We start from the raw sequence: 12,703 nt of genomic DNA on the forward strand, positions 1-12,703 counted from the left end.
CGCTAAGAACCCGCCCTGCGGGCGGCGCCGCTTGATAACGTCACAAGCCCGCCAGCCCCGCCCCCGCCGGGTTCAGACTTGGGCCCTGGGAAAAGCCCGGGTCAGGCGGCGCTGGGCGCACGAGGCGCCTGCGCGAAAGGGTGTCCTTGCATAAGAAACCCAGGGTCTTCTGCTCTCTATGGAAGAGAAATCAATCCTTCACCTCAGTTTACTTCATCTTGTTGGGTACTTGAAGAGATAAACTCCCAAGATGCCTGAATAAATCATGTGACGTTTTACCGTATTTTTACCACTAGCTGGGCTATCCCAGAGTAGCAAGAAGCCATCTCGACCTCAAGTTTATCCAAAATTTTAAAGACAAGGACCGCAATTGTGATGTATACAGAAAAACAGCTCTGGTCACCTGTAGCAAGTAAGCACTGTTTACATAAGTAGACAGACAGCAATTAAATCAGGCAGTTAACCTTTAGGTCAGAGTCACTTTGTATAGAAATTTAAGGCTGGTTTAAGTGACCACAGACCAGTTTTTACCCAAGATAGTTTTAGCCATGAAAGTATTTATTCTTAGGAGCTTGGCAGTGGCACGCACCTTTAACTCCAGAACTGGGAAGTAGATGCAAGCGAATCTCTGTGAGTTGGAACTCAGACTGGTCTCCTAAGCTAGTTCCAGGACAGCCAGAGGTACACAGTGAGACCGGTCCTATCTCATTACCCCACTCCCCTACCCGGAACAAAGTATTCTTAGGAATGGCTTCACGAGATGACATATAGTTCAGTAGTTCACTGCAGACTGACTCATCTTCATTATATAGATTAAGAACAAAGACAAGCCGGAAAACTGGCCGAGATCTGAGGCCATGGTTCTCATTACACAGGACCCACTTAGAGAGGACAGTGAACTAGGAGTAGCTCAGTGTCAAGAGTGTTTGCTAGGTTCAATTCCCAATAACTCAGCCAAAAGAAGGAATGTCGTGTCATTTGACCACTTGAACAGAGATAGACTCATTTCTAATCCCCTCCTTCCCATTTTCAGACTAATGTAATTTTATTAGACATTCTCAGTTGGGTTCGTCTCAAATCCCATGAATTCATATGTCACCGTATGTTCTTCCAGGATGCTGCTTTTTTGTAAAGTTTTTTTTCCTTTTTTCTTTTATTTTATTGATTTTTGTTGTTGCTCTACATTTTTCTCCGCTCCCCTCCCTGCCTCTCCCCTCCCCTTCAACCATCTCCCAAGGTCCCTTGGGCAAGGGGCTGGAGATTGAAACACACAGGCAGACAAGAATGCTCCATTGTGTTCCAGGGCAGCTTATATAGGGTCTCCTTGATTAATGGCAATGTCCTAACCCTCAGCTGGAAGCCCACAGAAACCACTCCCCTGCCATCAGGAACTCCTGAGGGTCTCGTGCTCAGAGCAGCTGCAAGCACAGAAAAACAACTTGTTTACTACAGCAGGCAGGGGGTCAGAGGAAATTCAGGGTCTGGGGGTTCACAGTCCCCAACAAATTGTGATGTCTGTGTCCAATCAAGTTGTTTCTAGTGCATTCTCCTTGAAACTAAAGTGGGTTTTTGTTGTTGTTGGGGTTTTTTTTTTTTTTTTTGGCATTATTATGTGATCCTATTGCAACCCATCAGTGATTAAAACCTGACGTCCCACTGCTATTAGGGTGACACTAATGTTCTCTGGGTGGCCTGAAAGACCCCCAGCCTTGTTCTACTGTCAAATACAGTGTATCTCTAAGGGTTCCTCTCACTGTCTTTCTCAAATACAGTGTATCTCTAAGGGTTCCTCTCTCTGTCTTTCTCTCAGTGCTAATGTCCACTAACCCCTCCGATCTGGGCGTAGCCCTCTCCTCTCTGGAGACCTTTCCTGACATCACAGGAGTCATTAGCACCACCTCCACCTAGGAAAGCTGGCAGGCACTGCATCCTCCATCCACCATGTGGCTCTCAAAAGACTCTCAAGCCTTTAGTCTCGGCAGCAAGGCCAGTCCCTCAGAGCCATCACACAGACCCTGGAGAACCTTAGAATGAACAGTCACGATCAGCAGAGAAACAAAAGATAGAAAAGTAAGTGGGTTGAGAAATTAATCATTGGAAAGCACAGCAACTGCTGTGTGTGGTGGTGCAGTGGTGCATGCTTTTTTTTTTTTTTTTTTTTGGTTTTTCAAGACAGGGTTTCCCTGTAGTTTCTGGAGCCTGTCCTGGAGCTAGCTCTTGTAAACCAGACTGGACTCGAACTCAGAGATCCGCCTGCCTCTGCCTCCCGAGTGCTGGGATTAAAGGCGTGCGCCACCACCGCCCGGCTCTGGTGCATGCCTTTAATCCCAGCGTTTGAGAGGCAAAGGCAAGCAGATCTAAATTCTAGTCCAGCCTAATTTACAGAGTGAGTTCCTGGCCAATCAGTGAGAAGCTATCTCAGAAACAGAAGAAAAGAAAAAGAGAGAAAGGAAACAATAAAGACTGTTCCACAAAATGGGCTCACCACTCCAGGTGGTGGCGCACACTTTAATCCCAGCTTTAGGGAGGCATAGGCAACCAGAGCTCTGTGAGCTTGAGGCCAGCCTGGTCTACAGAGTCCTAGGACAGCCTGGACTGTTACACAGAGAAACCCTGTCTAAAAATAAATAAATAAGAGAGAGAGAAGGGGAGAGAGAGGGAGGGAGGGAGAGAGGGAGGGAGAAAGGAAGGAAGGGAGGGAGGGAGGGAGGAAGGAAGGAAGGAAGGAAGGAAGAAAAAGATCATAGAGTGAGACAGCATTCCAGGCTGAAGAGGGGTCTGGAAGCCTCCACTAACAGCAGAAGCAGCTGTGTCAGTCACCTGAAAATGGAGAAACTACACACAAAATTATTCGGTTGGCGATTATCCAAATTCACTTTACACAGGCTTGCTTCAAAGCCGCCAGCTGTGATTGGCTGAGGATTCAGCTGCTCTGACTTGATGAGATCAGTTCCTAGGTTGCTATGGCAGGTTTCCTTACATTTCTGTATGCAACAAGATTGGTTGCAATTAACTATGCCTGGAGCCACACATAGGCCAAATTGAGGCCATACTGAGTTCAGAGCCACCCTGGTCTACAGAATGGAAGTCTGGCTAAAAAGATGGGAGGAGTGGCACAGACCTTTAATCTCAGCAGCTGGGAGGCAGAGGCAGAGGATCTTTGTGAATTCAAGTCCAGTCTGGTCTATATAACGAGTTCAAGGCCAGCCAGAGTTACATTGTGAGACCCTGTAAATAATAATAATAATAATAAACCATTCTTACCCCAGCTAGGTAAACATACAGTGAATCATTTTTCCTATTTTCAAGTTCTTAAAAATATACATAATGGTTGAAAGCAAATGTAACATTGTCTGGAGGGGTTTTCAATGTATGCAAATGTAATCCTCAGGAAGATTCTAAGAGGAAGGGAAAGAGAGAGGGAGGTAAGCTCTCCACATTCCAGCAGACCAGGACAAATACTAGTTTTAAATTCGGGGGGGGGGGGGAAATCAGTATATCACAGTGCCCCAAGTTTTTAAAATTTTTTTAAATATTTATTATGTATACAGTGTTTTGCCTGCATGGCAGAAGAGAACACCAGATCTCATTATAGATGATTGTGAGTCACCATGTGGTTGTTGGGAATTGAACTCAGGACGGCTGAAAGAGCAGCCAGTACTCTTAATCTCTAAGCCATCTCTCCAGCCTGTTTGTTTTTTTTTAATTTATTTTCAAAACATAAATTCTTAGTCATCCTGAGCACACCCCTGTAATCCTCACACTTGGGAGATGGAGGGAAGAGGATCGAGCATTCAAATTCATCATCGTTGGCAAGTGTTAGGCCGCCTTAGACTACATGAGACCCTTAATTACAAAAGGCTGGTTCTTTGAAAAGATCAGTAAATTTACTACCTATCCAGATTAACAAACAGCGAGAAAAGGTGAAAAATTACCATATCAGGGTGGAATGGGTCATCTTCACAGATCCTGCAGATGTTAACATGTTAAGAAGGGCAATCTGAGACCCTCTAAGACGGCAACTGATCTGGGCTAATACCTTAACAACTACAAACTGCTGGAATTTGCCCACAGCAAAATAGAGAAACTGACTCGTCCTATATCTACTAAGAAAGTACATTCATGGATGTTTATTTTTAAGCACACTTTAAATCTTGAAATCCAAATGGTGCTTTAGTTTTCTTTCTGTTACTATGATAAAATACCCTGGCATGATGTGGGAAGTCCTTCTGTACATGTGGTGCTTTTATGGGCTAATGAATAAAGCTGCTTTGGCCTATGGCAGGGCAGAATATAGCCAGGCTGGAAGAGATCTAGAGAGAGAGTGGGTGGAGTCAGAGAGATGCCATGTAGCTGCCGAAGGAGAAAGATGCCAGAATGCCAGAACTTTACCAGTAGGCCACAGCCTCTTGGCGATATTCAGATTAATAGAAATGGGTTAATTTAAGATATAAGTTAGCCAGGGATATGCCTAAGCTATTGGCCAAGCAATGTTGTATTAATATAGTTTCTGTGTGATTATTCGGGTCTGGGTAACTGGGAACGAAAGAGCAGTCTCCATTTTTTATTTTTATTTTATTTTATTTATTTATTTATTTATTTTTGGTTTTTCGAGACAGGGTTTCCCTGTAGTTTCTAGAGCCTGTCCTGGAGCTAGCTCTTGTAGACCAGGCTGGCCTCGAACTCAGAGATCCTCCTGCCTCTGCCTCCCGAGTGCTGGGATTAAAGGCGTGCGCCACCACCGCCCGGCGAACAGTCTCCATTTACACGGACAAAAAAACAACTTAGGGGAGAGAAAGGGCTTACCTTAGTTCACAGGATTACAGCGAATCATCTTGGTGTAAGGTTTCAGGAACTTGAAGCAGCTGGTCACATGACACCCAAGTGAAGAGCAGGGAGGAATGTGTGCACGCATGCTTGTTAGTGCTCAGCTCACCCTCTACACTTATATAGCCCAGGAGCTCCAGCCTGGGGAATGGTGCCACCCACAGTGGGCTGGGTCTTCCCATGTCAATGAACAGTCAAGACAATCCCTCACTGCCATGCCCACAAAACAATCTGACAGTCCCTCATGGAGACCTCATTCTAGGTTGTGCCAAGTTGACAACTGGAACCAAGCATCACAAACAGCTTCGTTGGTGACCACAACAAACATATAAAGAAGTAACACCAACTGGACAAATCTCTCCCAGAGAACTATTTTTTAAAGGAACACGTTCCAGAATGTTTCACAAAGCTAGCATTACCCTGCTGCCCAAACCAGATTCAAACAGCAGAAGAAATTTCAGACTAACGTCCTTCATGAATATAGAAAGAATAATGCTAAACAGAATACCAGCAAATCGAACCCAGCAAGCTCACCTCTCCGTGCCTACAAATACAGTATTTGTGAGGAACATGTGTGCACACACACACAAAAGAGATGGCACATGCATGCTCCTAGCTTTGTTCACATAACCCCAGAGGTGTAAAGCGGTGTGAGAGAAGCCAGGCACAGCGGAGTTCGGCTTGTATGGTTCCATTCACAGAAAGTTCACGAGCCGTGGAAAGGACTCTGCTGTTGATGCCAGGGCAGTGGCTGGTTCTGAGCCAGAGGAAATTAGGAACTGGGCATGTGAAGGGACCTTCTGGGAACTGGAAACATTGTATGCATTGACATGGTGATGCCGCAGCAAGCACATTCACAATCGAAACTTACTGAGCTCTTTATTCCCTGAAAACCCGCGACTCCACTTCTGTAAACCTGACCTCCGTGAAGCAAACTTAACATGTATGTGCACAAAAGCACTGAGCAGATGCTATTGGGACCAGAAAGGTGGCTGAGGCTGGCAACTCTGGGTTCCATCCCCAGAACCAAGAGGGTGGAAGGACAGAACAGACTTCTCCAAGTTGACCTCTGGCCTTCACATGTGAACCATGTGAATGTGTGTGCATGCACATGTGCGCACAAACATACACATATGATATTTTTAAAAATAAAGGAGGCTAGCCGGACGGTGGTGGCGCATGCCTTTAATCCCAGCACTCGGGAGGCAGAGGCAGGCAGATCTCTGAGTTCGAGGCCAGCCTGGTCTACAAGAGCTAGTTCCAGGACAGGCTCTAGAAACTACAGGGAAACTCTGCCTCGAAAAAAAAAAAAAAAAAAAGAAAAAAGAAAAAAAAATAAAGGAGGCTGCTCCTTGACTTAAATAAGAAATTTTAATTGGCGCCTGGCAGTGGTGGTGCACGCCTTTAATCCCAGTATTCGGGAGGCAGAGGCAGGAGGATCTCTGTGAGTTTGAGGCCAGCCTGGACTACAAAAGCTAGTTCCAGGACTGGCTCCAAAGCTAGAGAAACTCTGTCTCAAAAAACAAAAAAAGAAGAAATTTTAATTGTAAGATTACTTTTGACATGCATGTTTTATAGATTTTCTTTTCTAATTTAAGATTTATTTATTTATTATCTGTTTGTTTGTTTGTTTATTATGTACACGATATTCTGTCTGCATGTATGCCTATAGGCCAGAAGAGGGCACCAGACCTCATTACAGATGGTTGTGAGCCACCATGTGGTTGCTGGGAATTGAACTCAGGACCTTTGGAAGAGCAGGCAACGCTCTTAACCTCTGAGCCATCTATCCAGCCCCTAATTTAAGATTTTTTTGAGTGTTTTGACTGCACATATGTCTATGGACCTTGTTCTTGTGTAGTATCCATACAGACCAAAAAAGTGCATTGGATCTGAGAAAGCACCCACAACTCTTAACCACTGAGTCATTTCTTCAGCCCCTGTATTTAACTTTTTTTTCAAGATAGCATTTCTCTGTGTAGCCCTGGCTGTCCTGAAACTCGCTCTGTAGACCAGGCTGGCCTGGAACTCAGAGATCCGCCTGCCTGTGCCTCCTGAGTGCTGGATTAAAGGTTTATACCATCACTGCCCAGCAATATTAGTTAAAGAAACATTTTCTTTTTATTTGTATGAGTGTGTCTGGGTACGTGTACATGGAGTGTGGGTGTTCAAGAAGGCCAGAGGGGTGTCAGCTACAGGCAGAGCGGGAGTCACAGGTGGTTGTGAACACCTTAATGTGGGGTGCAGAGGACCGGATTCAAGTACTCATAACTACTGGGCCATCTCTCTAACCCTAACATTTAATTTTTAATTTGCTTCAGTAGTCATACATGGGGACACTTCATTGGTAAATACAAAAATAACATTGCACAAACAGAATTAAAACTTCTAGGTTTCTTGGTTTTGTTTTTATCAAAACAAAAATAATCCTCTCTCCAGAAATACAATAATTCTGCAGGATCTTTGCAGGCCAGTAGGCTTTCTTTTCTCTGAAGATTAAGCATTCACCGTCAGTTAAGTCAATATCTTTAAGGGCTTCGAATCCCTTTATGTAAGAAAAAGTGGATTACATAACTATGATTTTAACTTAGAAGCCATGGGGTGGACACAGCTTTGAAAGACTTCTGAGATGTTCCACATATTTCCAGACTTTTCAAAGAAAATGCCAGAATTGTACATTAAAAAGGCATATCCTTCAGCTCCTTCCTTATCGACCACTTGGCCAGAACTGTTTTAATATTTTTCTGTAGTATCTATAATCTTGACTTCACAGCATTGAATTGAAAAGTTAGACTCAGTCTCGTGGCTTCTCTTCTTCCAGAGAAGCCAACACAGCAATAAAATTCCTTTTCTAATAATGTCCGTGGAGTGAATTTTCTTTTTCTTTCATTCTTTTTTTATTTCAGTTAAAGATTTCTGCCTTTAGCTCAAAAAAGTACTTCTAGACATATTTTCATGGCGGGCTGCAGACTTCCGCACGGTACAAAAGCAATTCATGTTTTCTTCCAGCATCTTTTCAAGAACTGTTTAAATGTTTTTGCTCGGCTCAGAGACCGGCTTCGCTGATGACATTTAAGGCTGCTGACAAAACTTCTTTTATGGGCTTGTTAGAAGAATCTTTGTTGTTGGTGCACATCTGTGAAAAATATTTATATATATATATATATATATATATATATATATATATATATATAAAATGTGTATAGTATATATATTTATATATATATATATATTATGATGTGAAAGTGGCTCTCCTCATTAAAATAGCCCAGCTAGACACATCGCCAGGCACGGCAGCGGTCCCTTCTGTGCAGGGTGGCAAGGGTTTCTTTCCAAAATTTATTTGGCAGGAAATAAAAACCCTTTTTACTATTTCCAAACTGTTCAAAGCCTTTGTAGTTTACAAAAGGATGCACAAAATAGGGATCCTTTGATGGCTTTAGTGTGCACACAAGAAAGGAGAGAGCTGATGCATGAAGAGATGTCTGTCAGGATGACAGCTTAGAGATACCCTTTCAGGCTTTCAACTTTGCTGGTATCAAACTTCAATTAAATTAATTTACATGTACATACAAACACACACACACACACACACACACACACACACACACACACTTCTGGCTTCCCAACTCTCTTTTTCTTTCAGTTTTTCAAGACAGGGTTTCTGTGTGTCGCTCCGACTGTCCTGGAACTCGCTTTGCAGACCAGGCTGGCCTTGAACTCAGAAATCTGCCTGCCTCTGCTGGGTAGTGCTAGCCAGGTATGAGATGCTAGCTCTGGTTGTGAGGTGGGTGCAGTGTGGCCTGAAGGCCTCATTTGCCCAAATCCCGAGAAACGTGAACCAAACGGTCTACACTGTAAGTTAGCTCCCTAGAAAGCCTATAGGAGAGCAAGCCTCAGTGACCTGCCATTGACCTACAGACCTGTGCTCGGATGTCAGCCTGTCAATTTACCATGACCATGTGCACTCGTGTGTTTTACGAATTCAGCAGCTAGGGGGCTGAAGAGATGACTCGGTCGTTAAGAGCACTGGCTGCTTTTCCAGAGGACCTGGGTTCAATTCCCAGCACCCACATGGCAGCTCACAGTTGTCTGTAGTTCCAGTTCCAGGGGATCCAACACCCTTACACAGACATGCAGGCAGGCAAAACACCAATGCACATAAAATAAAAATAAATCATTAAAAAAAAATTTAAAAAAGACTGCAGCAACTAAGCTGGGCGTGATGGCAGATGCATTCAGGAGGCAGAGGCAGGTGAATCTCTCTGTGAGTTCAAGGCCAGCCTGGTCTACAAAGCAAGTTTCACAACAGCCACCATTACACAAAGAAACCCTTCCTTGAAAAACCAAACAAACGAAAGAATTCAGTAACTATGGAGGAATGGCTTATTGCTTTTACAGAAGACCCAGGTTCAGCTCCCAGCATCCACACGGCAGTTAGTGTAACTCGAATTCCAGGTGCTCTTTCACCCTCTTCTGGCTTTCTTTGGCTTCTGTAGGCAGGTGGTACACATAAACTTACAAGGTCATGCCAGGTGATGCTAACACACGTCTTTAATCCCAGCACTTGGGAGGTAGAGTCAGGAGATCTCAGTGAGTTCGAGGCCAGCCTGGTCTACAGAGTGAGTTCCAGGACAGCCAGACCGTCCCACAGAGAAACCCAGTCTCAAAAACACACACACAGACAAAAACAAAACAAAACAAAAACCCACAAAACTTACAAGGTCGTGTGCATACACATATACACAATTTAAAATAAGAATTCAGAAAGTATGATTGGAATGAAGTAATTAGAATACCACTATAGAACAAAAGAAAAAAACAGCCAGTTTCAGGCATTCACAGCGCCCAGAGCAGCAGAGATACTGGCTGAACACTGGGCCTGAGGTTAAAGCTCTAGAGCAGCAGCAAGCAGGGGATGCTCGGCAGAGGCTACCTGAGGTCAGGTAGCCCGTCGTGGAGGGACGGCCTGTGGGCACTGTCAACGGTCCAGCTACAGCATCTAATGTCCACCAAGCATCTATCAGAACCCAGACTGTCACTACAATCAGCAGGCTTTCCTGAACTCGAGAACCAACAGAACGGGAGAGCTCCTTTAGTTTTTACCCACGAGGCCGTATCTCCTTCAGTGAAGCCACCCATTTCTACTGCAACACCCATTGGCAAAGAAATAAAGATAAAATTTAGCCAAAGTCACTTTTTTTTCTCTGAGTGAAGCTTAAGCGTGTTCAGAACAAGGCCTTGGCCTGCTGTTGTCCAAGGAGGCGTGCCATGCAGGTCAGGCCCGGTGCCTCCTAAGACTACAGCTCTGGGCTAGAGATCCCCAGATCTTCATCTTAGGTTCCTCGTAGGAGAGACCACGATAGAAGTTAGAGATCCCCTTGATATCCCGGCATTCATCAGGGGCCTGCAAGAATGGATGCCATCTAAGCAGCCCTGGGGCTTATCCTCGGGTGAGGGGTGGACAGTCTAGTTGCAGATTAAGGCTATGAAAAGCAAAGGAGAGGTTGGAGACAGCTGCCTGGTCTAAGCTCACCTGTAGTTACGGTGACTTCTGGGTCATGGAGACTGGAGTTGTGACTGACAGACACTCATGGAGGAGAAAAGTGAGGAGGGAGGCTCCAATGATGAAGGGATTTGAAGGTTCTCTTTAATAATTACAGTGGCTTCCAATCAGAAAAGCAGCCGACAGACGTCCAGCTGTCCCGCCCACAAAGGGCAGTCTCCTGCCTTGACAGTCTGTGTGCTGGCACGAGGCCAGCCTAAGGGTAGGGTGAGCGTTTTCTAAGCTAAGGTAGCCAGATGGATAGGGGACACCTGTGGCTCGTTCATTGTGGCAGCAGCTGGCTGCGTTGCCTGCTTAGCGAGCCCGAATGTGAGACGATCCCCTCCACTCAGTGCCTCTGCAGTTGTCTAACTAGAGGACTGAACAGCGGCTGACTCTACCAGGCCGTGCTAGTGCGACAGGGCACAAGACCTGGCATGTCTTCTGAGCCAGCAGGATGCAGGCGGTGTCTAGGATCAGCCACCTCCCCAGGGAGAGAACATTCAGAGGCTCAGAGGGAAAAGGCAGAAGTTCAGGTTAATCTTTGAGTCTTTTAAAGATAAAACATTTTGCTGAGCGTAGTGGTGAGCGCCTTCAATCCTAGCACTCGGGAGGCAGAGGCAGGTAGATCTCTGTGAGTTCAAGGTCAGCCTGGTCGACAGAGCAAGTTCCAGGGCAGTAAGGGCTATATCGTGAGACTCTGTTGGAAAAGAAAACATTTTGGTTTGAGTTCAACGATACCTGAGATATGATTTAGGCCTTACTTTCTCGTAATTTAGAAGTGGGTACCCACTAAGAGCCAGATTAGCCAAGGCTCTCGGAGGTGGAAAAACATGTCCAAGGTCATAGTTATAATCAGTAGGACTGGGGTTCAAACCTAGCAGTCTTCCTTAGTTTTCATTCCTTCGTCTGCCACATCCTGCACGGCTTGCTCCTGGGAATGGTAAATCATGGTCAATCTAAGGTTCGTCTCTGTAGATGGAAGTCCTGTTCAAGTCAAGGTGTTCATGCCTTTGCTGTGATGATGTAGATTAGGAGGTTTGGGGCTGGAGAGGGGCTCAACGGTTAAGAGCACTGTCTACCCCCTGGCATCATAGCACCTGCATGCCAAGTCACAATCACCCATGAACTCCAACTCCAGGGCATCTGGTGCCCTCTTCTGGCTTCTGTCGGCTCCTGCATACACATGGTGTACATACACACACTCAGGCACACACACATACCCATAAAATATTAGAGAGAGGGGGAGCGAGGGAAGGAGGGAGGGAGGGAGGGAGGGAGAGAGAGAGGAGAGAAGAAAAAGAAAAGAGTACAAGGTTTGAGACAACTTAGATTTCTATTAGCCAGAAACTGGGCCTAGTAATATACTCATAAAATGTGCACCTGTCCTCTTACAAGAGAATTGCTTATGTGTAAACTTTAAAAAGACAGGCTACAGGGGCTAGAGACGGCTCCACGGTTAAGAGTATCGCTGCTCTTCAAGAGGACCTGGGCTCAGTTCCTGGCACCCACATCACATGGCTCACAACTGCCTGTAACTCCAGCTCCAGAGGATCCACAGGCACATGTGGGGCACACATGGACAAGCAACCACACACATACAAATAAAAACATAAAAAGACAGACTATATGCCAACATACACCCCCATGCAACCATGTAAGGCACATACATGTGAGGAAATGGGAAGTCATTATACAGGGATGATAATGTGGCAATAACGGTGTTTCTGGTCTTCACTTTCCCAGAAATCTTATGGTTCTTTTTTCAAGTTCAACCTTTACTTCTTGACTCTGCCAGTCTGTTTCTTCTGGTGCTGGGCATTAAACCCAAGGCCTCACCTGGAACTTCTACCGGTGCTGAGTATTGAACCCAGGGCCACACCCGGCACTACCGGTGCTGTTCTACTAAAAAGCTGTCCATACTTCCCAACTATTAACAGGGCATACAAAACTAAAGAGCTGGATTGAGAACTCAGTCTGTAAAACAGGTGCCATGCAAGCATCAGGATCCAAATCTGACTCCCAGAAATCATATTCAAATCCAGGCACGGTGGTCACACCTATAATCCTGGCACCAGGAGGGCCTCATTGGCTAGCCAAGCCTACTTGGCAAGCTCCAGGCTAATAAGATCCTGTCTCAAAAAACAATGTGGAGGCCAGGTGCTGTGGTAAACACCTTTAATCCCAGTACTTGGGAGGCAGGGGCAGAGGGATCTCTGAGTTCACGGCCAGCATGGTCTACATAGTGAGTTCCAGGACAGCAGGGTTATGTAGAGACCTTGTCTCAAAACAAATTAAAAAAAACAAACAAACAAAAAACAAGGACAACTT

Source organism: Arvicola amphibius, chromosome 9 (genome assembly GCF_903992535.2).
Source record: "Arvicola amphibius chromosome 9, mArvAmp1.2, whole genome shotgun sequence".
NCBI lineage: Eukaryota > Metazoa > Chordata > Mammalia > Rodentia > Cricetidae > Arvicola > Arvicola amphibius.